The sequence below is a fragment of the Triticum urartu genome, chromosome 1 (assembly GCF_003073215.2).
Source record: "Triticum urartu cultivar G1812 chromosome 1, Tu2.1, whole genome shotgun sequence".
NCBI lineage: Eukaryota > Viridiplantae > Streptophyta > Magnoliopsida > Poales > Poaceae > Triticum > Triticum urartu.
In genome coordinates this window covers 195,482,065-195,494,601 of record NC_053022.1, presented here as the reverse complement: position 1 = coordinate 195,494,601, position 12,537 = coordinate 195,482,065, and positions in this window count along the sequence as shown.

The window sequence follows — 12,537 nt, the reverse complement described above, 5'->3', positions numbered from 1 at the left end:
TCCGCCGCGCCATTGTAGTGAGGCGGCATATCTGGCTTGAACTTGCACGGCCACTGCACATGTCGCAAGGCGGGGGTGAAGACCCGGAGGCCCATGGCGCCTCCGTGCGCGCCCGTTGATCCAGCCAGCGGGGCGGTCCCTACCATAAAGGCCGGGAGGAAAGATGAAGAGAGCGGAGGGGAGGATCGAGCGAAGGGGTAGAGCTCCGGTGCACCCCTACCTGGCGGGCCAAATGTCGGATTTTGGGTTCCGGCAAACCCTTGTGAGGTTCGAACTCTGGGGTGCGCACGAAGAACACTCTCTTCCTGACTCAGACGCTCAACGATTCCACGGCCTAGCTTGACAGACCGAAAGAACAAGAGACAAGTGTTTGTACTGGTTCGGGCCACCTTGCGGTGTAATACCCTACTCTAGTTTGTGGGTGGATTGCCTCGGGGGGCTAAGGGTGAACTAATACAATGGATGAACACCCTCATGAGGTGATGTGTTCTTGGGCTCAATGAACTGGTGAGCTCATTAGGGTGGAATGAATCTGATCCCCGATGCCTCTCTCTCTCTCTCTGCTAGATGGGTCGATCCTTCACTAAGGTGTTGGCTAGGTCCTATTTATAGTGGCCTTGGTCCTCTTCCCAAATGTTAGGTGGGAAGGGATCCCACAACGACCAAGTTTGAAGGGGGACAACTAGTACAAGCTATCCTGACAAAAGGTGGTCTTCGTCGGCCAGAGGCTCTCGTGGTGATGTTGCTGTGGGTTCTGCGATGACCTACGTCCTGCCGCCCTGCTGGTCTTGGTCTTGTTGCACCGATATGGAAACCTTTGCCTGATTCCTCAGACCCCATACCTACGCTTGCCTCCTTAGCACCAAAGAGGAAACTGGTACACTGCACCCGCTGGAACTCGCCTTGCCTTGGTCGTCAAGGCTCACGTCACGTGAACCTCGCGAGGTGCTCCTTGCATAGATATCTCCGCTCCTCAGGAGCCAACCTAATGAGGCTGCCCCCAGGGAGGTCTTGGCATCCTCCTCCTCGTGAGGCTTGGCCCCTCGCGAGGGTCTTGAGATGTCGCTGCTGAAGATGGGCCGTACCAGGCCGTTGGTAGAGCCACACTCTGGGCCGCATGCAGGATAGTCTGGGCACCCCCGTGCCTAGGACGCCAACAAGTCTCTGGTTCCACAGGGAGCTTCAACGCAGCACACTCTGACAGATGATTAGCTACGCTGTTTTCTGCATGGGGTACGTGCTCTATTTGCAATCCGTCAAAACATTCCTCCAAGCTCCTCACTTCCTTGACGTATGCCTCCATCAATGGACTTTGGTAATCCTTATTGACTTGTCTCACCATAAGCTGTGAATCACCTCGAATGATCAGCTTCTTAATTCCCAATTCTACGGCAATCCTAAGCCCGGCAAGGAGCCCTTCATACTCTAATGTATTGTTGGTTGCCTCTTCCCGGGAAAAGTGCATCTGGATGACGTACTTAAGGTGCTCCCCGGAGGGGGCAACGAGAAGCATGCCAGCTCCTGCACCTTGTAGGGAAAAGGTACCATCAAAATACATAATCCATTCTAGGGGTGATTCCTTGCTGGGGATAACTATCTCCGTTACTTCCTCGTCAGGGGGTTGGCGTCCATTCTGCAATAAACTCTGCCAATGCCCTGCTCTGGATGATTGCTATGCTCTCAAACTTCAAACTTAAACTGGATAACTCCAAAGCCCACTCCACTAATCTGCTGGTAGCCTCAGGGTTTCGGAATATCCTTTGCAATGGGAAATGAGTGACAATCGTGATCTCATGGGCTTGGAAGTAGTGGCGCAGTTTCCTTGAGGCCATGATGAGACTAAAGATCAACTTTTGCACACCAGAGTACCTCGATCTTGCCCCCTGTAACAAGGAGCTGATGAAGTACACTGGGCACTGCACCACTTTCTTCCTTGACGTGTTCTTGGGGTTGCTCTTGCTGTCGTGCTCATTGCTATCCTGATCCTTCTCCGGCTCTGCCGGTCCTTGCTCTCTCTCTGCCTCATCCACTTCCCGCTGTGCCACCAAGGCCGCACTAACCACTTTGTTGGTTGCCGTTAAGTATAGCAATAATGGCTCCTGTGGTTTGGGAGCAACCAGGGTAGGCGCAGAGGTCAAGTAGGTCTTCAACTCTTGCAAAGCTGCATTTGCCTCCGGAGTCCACTTCATGGGCCCTGCCTTCTTCAAAATTTTGAATAACGGCAGGTGATAACCCACAAGTATAGGGCATCACAACAGTTTTCGCTAAGTAAGAGTGTCGAACCCAACGAGGAGCTAAAGGTAGGACAAATATTCCCTCAAGTTCTATCGACCACCGATAAAACTCTACGCACGCTTGATGTTCGCTTTACCTAGAACAAGTATGAAACTAGAAGTACTTTGTAGGTGTTGTTGGATAGGTTTTCAAGATAATAAATATTACGTAAATAAAAGGTAGGGGCTGTTGTAAGTAAAGAAGCAATAAAGTAAATATAGCGAGTGTCAAAAAGTGATGGTAGGAGTTGCGAAATTGCCCCTAAGCAATTGACTACCTTACTAGACCGATAGCAAGTATTATGTGGGAGAGGCCACTTCTAGCATGTCATCCCTGACTTGGAATTCTATGCACATATGATTGGAACTATTAGCAAGCATTCGCAACTACTAACGTTCATTAAGGTAAAACCCAACCATAGCATTAAGATATATTGGTCCCCCTTCAATCCCGTATGCATCAATTTCTATGGTAGGTTGAAGCTTCTGTCACTCTTGCCCTCCAATACATAGTCGTATCAACATACAACTAACCCTAGGGTGTGATCCACGCTCGCAATCAGAAGATGGGCACCAAAGGACAGCAACATAACCACAAGCAAATTAAATCAATCATAGCAATTCATCAACCACCGATAGGACAACGAAAATCTACTCAGACATCATAGGATGGCAACACATCATTGGATAATAATACGAAGCATAAAGCACCATGTTCAAGTAGAGGGTACAGAGGGTTGCGGGAGAGTGGACCGCTGTAGATAGAGGGGGAAGGTGATGGAGATGTTGGTGAAGATGGTGGAGGGGTTGGTGTAGATCGCGGTGATGATGATGGCCCCCGGTGGCACTCCGGTGCCACCGGAAGCGAGGGGGAGAGAGCCCCCTCCTTCTTCTTCTTCCTTGACCTCCTCCCTAGATGGGAGAAGGGTTTCCCCTCTGGTCCATGGCCTCCATCGCACGGGAGGGGCGAGAGCCCCTCCGAGATTGGATATGTCTCTCTGTCTCTCTCTATTTCTCTATTTCTGCGTTCCCAGATTCTTCCCTTTCACTGTTTCTTATATTCCTGGAGATCCGTAACTCCGATTGGGCTGAAAATTTGACACGATCTCTATCCGGAAATTAGCTTTCTTGTGGCGAAAGAAGGGCTTCAACCGCCTTACGGGTGGCCCACGAGGGTCAGGGGCGCGCCCTCCTGCCTCGTGGCCACCTCGGGCACCGTCTCGCGTGGATTTTTCTTCCCAAAAATCATATATATTCTAAAAAATCTCCGTCAGTTTTTATTCCGTTTGGACTCCGTTTGATATGGATATTCTGCGAAACAAAAAACATGCAACAAATAGGAACTAGAATTGGGCACCAGATCAATATGTTAGTCCCAAAAATAGTATAAAAAGTTGCCAAAAGTATATCAAAGTTGTAGAATATTGGCATGGAACAATCAAAAATTATAGATACGATGGAGACGTATCAGCAGGGCCTGCTCGGCAGACATGGAGATGAATCTGCTTAGCACGGCTGTCGGTGTTCTGGGAACGGGGGTCCCCAGACTTGCCTGCCTGCGGCCTGCGGCGTGGCTCAAAGGGGGGCCCAGCGCGGCCCATCTTCACCAACACAAACCCAAGACCCTCGCAAGGGGCCAAGCCTCGCAGAGCGGACGACGCGGAGCTTCCTCAGGCACGGCCTCGTCAGGCTGGCTCACGAAGAGGCGGAGAGATCAAGGCGGGGTACCTCACGAGGTGCCCGTGACGCAAGCCATGACGACCGGGGGCGCCAGGCGGGTGCCAGCCCGCGCATTGTCCTCCCTTCCCCTTTGGTGCAAAGGGGGCAAGCAAAGCCGCGGAGTACCGAGGCATCAGGCAAAGGTTGCCATTTTGGTGCAACGAGACCAAGACCAGGAGGACTACGAGAAGGAGGTCACCGTGGAGCCCAAGACGGCGTCATCACCAGAGCTTTGCGCAGGCGAAGAGTACTTTTGTCAGGATAGTTGATACTGGCTGTCCCCCTTCAAATTAGCCCACCATTGTTGGCTCCCTTCCCGCTCGATATTTGGGAAGAGGACCAGGGCCTCTATAAATAGGACCAACCACCCACAGAGCAAGGGGGACGGACAAGGCAGAGAGCAGGCAGAGACAAGACGGAGAGAGAGAGAAGATCAGAAAGAGAGAGAGAGAAAGGTGACTGAGCTCCTCCCAGTAGTTCATCGCCCCAGCCAAGAACAGACCCTCACGAGGCTATTCTTCCTTGTATTGTTCATCATCATCATCAACCCAAGAGGCAATCCACCACACCACACACTGGAGTAGGGTATTACACCACAACGGTGGCCCGAACCAGTATAAACCCTGTGTCTGTTGCGTTGTTCTTTCCGTAGTTCAGATCTTAGCAAGGCGGAGGGGTGCAGGTAGGTAGGAGGCGAAATCTCCGCGCGCACCCCAGTGTCCGAACCTCAAGTGTCTGCCGGAACCCGAAATCCGACATTTGGCGTGCCAGGTAGGGGTGCGCCGGAATCCACCTTCTACGGCTTCGCGCCCCGTCGCGTCGTCATCACCATGTCCGGCGACCAGGCGGGCAACCCAGATCCGTGGGCGGCGTGGCCCGCCCGCGCAGAGCCGCTTGCCTCGGGCCGCGGGCGAAGCGGACAGGCTCCGACAGCTCTCACACCGCGGCAGGCGCGGTCGGCAGCAAGGGCCTCCAATCACGCCGCGACCACGACACCGTACACCCGCAGGGAGCAGGCGAACTCGAAGGCCGCGCTCACAGTGGCCCGAGAGCTGCTGCAGTGCAGGCTGCTGGAGGGCGGCCACGACGTGCTGCTGGAGTGAGTGGCAGAGCTCCTGGGCTTCGCCACCTCGGGGGCTCACCCCTTCTCCACCCAGCTCCCATCTCAGGCCCAGGGCGGCCCGCGCGGGGGCTCTGTGCGCGCCGGCGGTCTCCAAGGCTACTCCAACGCCAGCGAAGCTGTCAGCGCTGGACCGGCGGCGGCGCTGCCCCCGCTCCCGGTCCACGAAGAAGAAGGACTCGACGCGACCCGCGACCCCAGTGGACAGCCGCACTACCACCCCACGGTGGGCGCGTCAGGCAGGACCGCGTGGCATGCAGGGCATTACGGCATGGATTCGGGACGACGGCGCCGGAGGAATACGTGCCCCTCATGATGGACCGAGGACACCCACACGAGAGCAAACAAGGCTCGCTCCTCAGCCCAAGCTGGGGGGACGAGGCGCCAGAAGCTGAGCCTTTCCGGGAGCCCCAGGACGGTCCCACTGGCCACGATGGCGCCAACGATTATCGGGTACCGCTAGTTTTTCAGGACCAGGCATACGCTGACCATGGATCACAGGAGGTGCAGGTTGCCACAGCGAGCAGCTGCCCCGCTCCCACAGTCTCCTGCCCCTCGGGAGGAGGGCGCAGGGGGCTACAGGAGAGGGGCCGGGATCCGACATCACCACCGCGGCGTTCGGAGCAAGGTGCTCTCAGGAGGTAGGCCCTCCGCTGGGGAGGTGCCTCAGGGCCTGCCCCCGGCGGAGGACCCGTGATCGTCGGGGGAACCACTGGCGACCGCTCTACCCCATCGGCGGCATCCTGGTTTCCGGTCGTCGTCGATGGAACTAGAGTGTGGCGCAAGGCGGGGCCCTCATCTGGCGATATGAAGCAAGGCCGGTACCTGTGAAGAAGGCCCAGTGCCTGTGAAGCTCGCCGCCCCGTGACACTCTCACGTAATAATGAGTGGGGCTGTACACGCCCCGGAGTCTCAGGGGTGCCGACCTCAGGCCCTGGGGCTCCCTCCCACGCCCAGTGGCAGCACTTAGCTCCGCGCTGGTGAGAAGACGTCCAAGACTAGACTAGGTGCCAGACGCGGCCTTTTGTTTGCTTTCGTCGCTTTTCCCTTTGGTTGCCGTTTTCCCCCGCTGGATTCAAGTTGGATTCAAATTTGAGATTTGCGTGTGATCGGGGAAGGGGTGCTTAGTCTCGTTCGAGCAATTTCTCGTGTTTTGGTTACCGCATCGCCTCAGCTTCCTCCCCTCGCGAGCCGGGTCAGGCCTAGCTTGTGCGCAGCCCAGACTGCCGCCGACGTGACCTTCAGGAGGATGTTTTACTGCAGATCCTACGAACCCAATCAGGGAACACCCGAAACACCACAACCCCCCGCGGGCTGCCTCAGGGCCAGCACGGAACAAAGGTAAACTAGCCGACCAGCGCGTCACTTGGGCCAACCACTTGGCGCGGGCGCATGGGCAATGTAGCGTCTACTAATACGATGAGCACAAGTTTTACATAAGGGGCTCCCCCTCCAAAATGCTCTCACTGCAATCAGGCCAAAACCTGAGCTCTATTCATGCACAGTAAGGAAGTAGGAGCGATGCACAATCAGTCGGATGAATCTCCCAATGCGTTCTCAAGAGCACCTCCCGAGCCGTTGTTGGCGTCGCTGAACTCGCCATCGCTGTCCGCATCGCCGCCAGCGGCGTCAGGGCCGTTCACCACGCCGCCCTCGTCGGCCGCCACGATAGCGTCGTTGTTGTCTGAAGTGAAGGCCCTAATAAGAGCGTCCACATTGTCCTCCACCCAGCGCGCCAGGTTGCCTCGCATGGCCTGGGGGACTGGGGCGATTGCGGCATCAAAATCAAAGTGGGGATCCATGTCTTGGAGGTGGCTGAAGACGCGAGAAAAGGCGGCGCCCAAGCAGGCCGTGGCTCCTCTCCTCCACCAACCTGTCAGCCCTGACCGACCGCGCCTCCAACTGTGTCACCACGTCAGTGAAGAACTGAAGATTGCCAGCATAGTTGACTGCGTGCGGCTCACCAACAGCCGCCTCGCAAATGTTGCCCAAGGCTGCGTTGGCTCTCTCCCGGAGCGTGGCAAGCATGGAGCCGTGCTCACGCTCCAGGATCCACCGCTGACGGATCTCGTCCGTGTTCTGGCCCGCGACGACATCAGCCTCCTCCACCTGCTGGCGAAGAAGGAGCACCCCGGCCTGGGAAGCGGTTAACTCGCCTTGGGCCACCTCAAGAGCGGCCCGGAAAGCGTCGGCCCGCCGCGTCGCCTCCTCCAGCTTGGCCCTCAAGGCAGCAATCCTGCCTTCAGCCTCGGCCCGGATCAACCCCAGCTTCTTGTCGAACTCATGCTCGAGGTTCAAATGCGCCATCGCCACTCGGCATCCGACCTCCTCCAGGACGCGGGCTTCCCGTGCGGCGACATCATCCTCCGCCTACGTCACCAAGCGCTCCCTCGTCTCCAGACGCTCGTACTCACGGGTGCGTTCGGCGGCTTCCAGCGTCAGCGCCTCCTCACGCTTCTGGAGCTCTGCTGAGTCGCCGGAGGCCACCTTCATCGACGTGAGAGCTGCCTCGCGCAGCTCCACCTGCTCCTCCAGTGAGGGGCACCAGGCCAGGAGCTCCCGAGCCCGCTCCTCCACCGCCGTTCGCCGCCGGTCAGCTTCCCGAGCCTCCTCAGCGGCCCAAGATCGGGCCTCCCGAGAGACCACCAGTGACGCCTTGGCCTCTGCGTCGTCAAGATCGCGCTGACGGCGCGCAAGGGCGATGGCGCCCTCCAGCTCGCGCCTATCTGCAGCCAGGCACAGGCCCTCGGCCTCAAGGCGCGAGTCTTCATCAGCAAGCTCCTCTCCAAGCAGGCTTACCGTGTCGCCCGCCCTTCGAAGGAATCCTTGGTGGAGAGCGCGACGCTCCCGAGCACGCTCGAGCACGTCCTCCACACCATCATCTGCCCCAAGCAAGCGCCGGGGGCCGCGAGCCAGCACTCCCCCGCCGTGCTAGGGGCTGGGGGCTGGCACCCTCGCGACGGCCGGGCACGCCGCGTCAGAAGCCCGGCCGGGGGCCAGCCCGTCCCCAGGTGAAGAGCGCAGGAAGCGCCTCAGCCAATCGCAGTCCACGACTAGGCGAGAAGCCCACGGCAGGCTGGCTATGCCACGAGAAGGCCTGCGAAGGATCCCGAGGTACGCAGGGCCACGATACGCCTCGGGACAGTTCGCCTCGTCAGTCGCCCTCACCACAAGGGCTCCACTACTTGGATCGCTTGAGGACGATGGAGGGGGCGAAGCCAAGGGGGACGGCTCCTCAGCCGTCTCCGCAAGCTCGACTGGAAGGGGCCTGCGGAGCAAGAGTCAGTAAAAGCAACAGGAGGATCGGGAGCTGGGAAAGGAGAAGGCTTACTCATCAGTGGCGAAGTACTTCCTACTCTTCAACAGGTGACAAGGGTAATCGTCGCCCAAGGCCTCCCTTCTCTTCCGGAGGGCCTGAAAGTCCACGCGGAAGCGGCCTAAGAGTCGGGCGCAGGGATCAACCTGCGACGACGATGGAGCGTCAAGGCGATCTGTGTCAGGGGCGCCTGCCTGGCGTGCGCCGCCAATCGCCTCGCCAAGAGAAGCCGCCGGAGCCTCGGTGGCCTCGGTCGAAGGCGCAGAGGGCAGCTGCTTTTCACCCTCAGCCTCGGCGGCGTGGGCCCCGATAACTGCTTCCTCATGAGCCTCGCCCGGCGTTGTCACCCCGCTGGGAGCCCCCTCGGCCCCTGGCGCCTCGAGCCTCCCTGCTCCGCCACTTGAGGAAGAGTTGCCTGGGCCGACTAGAAGGGCAGTCACCACCACTGGGTTCTCACGAGGCCCCTGAAGGCCGACGGGGCGTGGCCCCCACTCATCGAAGATAGGCATCTGCCTCACAAGATCGCCCCCGCTCTGGCAGAGGTACAACAAGGCCCCTCCCTGCTGGATACTGCCAGGGTTGGGGTCCCCCGTCAGGGTCAAGAGCGCCGTCCTCAGCACCTCCGGTGCCAGGTCCTCTTCCTGGAGCCTCATACGATCATCACGCCCACTGAAGGCCCACATCCGGCGGGAGTGGCACTGGAGAGGAGCGACGCGGTGTAGCAGGAACCCCTTCACCACCTTGGGCGCTGTCACGCCAAGCGACCTCAAGAACGTGAAGCGGTGCCAGACGAAGACGAGCCGGGGGCCCTCAAGCGTCTCCTGGCCCCAGCCCGAATTGGGGACAGCAGGCGAAGCTGGCTCCGACGGCAGGGGGCTAGGCACCCCGGCATCCACATACAGCCACCACTCGCGGAACCTGGCCGCTGGCAGAGGGAGCTTGAAGTCAATCCCAGAGGCCGCCGTTTCAGGCGCGGCAACGAAGCTCACACACGCCCAGCGTTGGGTAGGGTCAACAAGACGCAGCGAGAAGAAGTGGCGCAGCAAGGCAACCGAAGGAAGGATGCCCATCATAGCCTCACAAACAAAGGTGAAGACTGAAAGGAGAGCGATGGATTCAGGACCCAGATGCATCATGTGGATCTGATAATGGGAGAGCACAACATTGAGGAAATCGGAAAAGGGAGGAACCAGACCCGCCCAAAGGGCGTCGGCAAAATACGGGACCTCGGTGGCTATCCTGTCGATGGAGAAGTGGGACGCGGGCCAAGCCGTCGTCCTCCCGCATTTATTGAAGATGGTGGCCAGAGCCAAGCTGACTTTGCCCAAGCCCTCGGTGGGGGCCGCCAACGGCGGCGGGCAATGCGGAGACACGGGTTTCTCCCCTCTTCCCTTCTTCGTCGGAGCCATGGCGATGGGAAGGGGGGGAGGTTCAAGATTGAGTTCGAAACAGAAACCAGAGTTCGAGTGGAGGAAGGATAGAGGGCGCTCGAGCAACCAAACAGGGGAACGGCTGTGTACGACTACGGGTCCGCCTAGCACGGCGCAAGATAAGGAGGGCGTGGGGGAACAGTGCCGCCCACGTCCAATCAACCACCAAGGCCGTAGGCTATTAGGGCCCGCGGCGCTTCGCCCTTGCCCTTCCGCCTCCCTGCACAGCCAAGTCCGGGCATGCCTTGGGCCCGAGGGCTACTGTCGGCGTTCTGCGAACGGGGGTCCCCAGACTTGCCTGCCTGCGGCCTGCGGCGTGGCTCAAAGGGGGGCCCAGCGTGGCCCATCTTCACCAACACAAACCCAAGACCCTCGCGAGGGGCCAAGCCTCGCGGGGCGGACGACGTGGAGCTTCCTCAGGCGCGGCCTCGTCACGCTGGCTAATGAAGAGGCAGAGAGATCAAGGCGGGGTACCTCACGAGGTGCCCGTGACGCAAGCCATGACGACCGGGGGCGCCAGGCGGGTGCCAGCCCACGCAGCGTCCTCCCTTCCCCTTTGGTGCAAAGGGGGCAAGCGCAGCCGCAGAGTACCGAGGCGTCAGGCAAAGGTTGCCATTTCGGTGCAACGAGACCAAGACTAGGAGGACTACGAGATGGAGGTCACCGTGGAGCCCAAGACGGCGTCATCACCAGAGCTTTGCGCAGGCGAAGACTACTTTTGTCAGGATAGTGGATACTAGCTGTCCCCCTTCAAATTAGCCCGCCATTGTTGGCTCCCTTCCCGCTCGATATTTGGGAAGAGGACCAGGGCCTCTATAAATAGGACCAGCCACCCACAGAGCAAGGGGGACGGACAAGGCAGAGAGCAGGCAGAGACAGTACGGAGAGAGAGAGAAGATCAGAAAGAGAGAGAGAGAAAGGTGACTGAGCTCCTCCCAGTAGTTCATCGCCCCAGCCAAGAACAGACCCTCGCGAGGCTGTTCTTCCTTGTATTGTTCATCATCATCAGCCCAAGAGGCAATCCACCACACCACACACTGGAGTAGGGTATTACACCACAACAGTGGCCCGAACCAGTATAAACCTTGTGTCTCTTGCGTTGTTCTTTCCGTAGTTCAGATCCTAGCAAGGCGGAGGGGTGCAGGTAGGTAGGAGGAGAAATCTCCGCACGCACCCCAGTGTTCGAACCTCAAGGGTCTGCCGGAACCCGAAATCCGACAACGGCAACGCACCCTGTCAAACGCCTCACATCCTTGACTGTCCTTGGTGCTTGGATCTGCTCGATAGCTTTAGTCTTCCGGACTACTACTGGATTTGCCAACCATGTGGGATGTAGCACTCCTCTGATCAAACCAGCTGCCTCAAGTTTCTTGATCTCTTTTGTAATGAACTGCTACCTCTCCAAGGCTTGCTTCCGGACTTTCTGCTTGACAGGTCGGGCGTGTGGGCAGACAGCAAGGTGGTGCTCGATTACCTCCCTAGGAATACCAGGGATATCAGATGGTTGCCAGGCAAACACATCGATATCCGCCCGCAGGAATGCAACGAGCGCACTTTTCTATTTTTCATCGAGGGTGGCACTGATAGTGAAAGTACCATCAACGCCAGCCATCCCTGCCAGGGCCTTCTTCACTTGGGGCGCAGTGACCTTGGATCTCTTGCTGTTGGAGCTCTCCGGCAAGTCATCAACAGTGCAGCGCACTCCGAAGAGGTACGCTTCACGGATTCCTTGCCAGCGTCCTTGCTATCCTTCCTCTTTCCTCTATCCACCTTGGCGGGAACTGCCGCTACCGCTGCCTCTTTCGCGACGGCGTCCCGGTACATCTTGTCCACGCAAATGATTGCATCCTTTTCATCTGATGGGATTGTAATGACCCTCAAAGGCACATACATCTTCTAGGTGTTGTAGTAATAGTGGGATACCGCCATGAATTTAGCCAGGGGTGGGCGTCCAAGAATCCCATTGTACGGTAGGAGGAGGTCAACCACATCAAACACAATCTTCTTGGTATGGTAGTTCAGCTCTCCCCCAAACGTTACCGGCAACGTGATATTTCCCTTAGGATGACTCCTACCGGGATTAACTCCTTCACATGTGCCGGTAAACTCTCACTCTTCCTCTACTATCTGAAGCTTGCTGATAACTGCTGGGGAGATCAGATTCAACCCGGCCCCGCCGTCTACCATCAATTTTGTGACCTTGACGTTGCGAATTGTTGGAGAGACCAACAATGGCAAACACCCTACCGCTTTGGTGCAGCTAGGATGATCCTCTTCATCAAAGATGATGGGCGGGCGTGACCATTTGAGTGGCTTCCGGGCCTCTGGCGTTGGTTCCACGACATTGACTTCCCGTGCCCGCTGTTTGAGCTGGCGGTGAGAGGTGGGCAAAGATGCACCCCCGTCAATGCACTGGGCGTCACTGGCCTTCTGAAACTCCCGCTCACTGGTTTCCTCAACATCCCCTCCATCACTCTCATCATCACAGGCTTCCTTCTCTCAACCTGTGGCAGGTTTTCCTTGGTTCCCAAAGGGTTTGCCAGGGCGATTTACTTCACTGCCCCGGTCCTTACCGCCGGCGACATTCTGACCCTTTTCCTTGTCGCGCTTCTCATACTCTGCTCTCTGTCTCTTGACAAGCTGCTCGACCTGATAGCACTCTTGAAGTTCGTGGCCTTT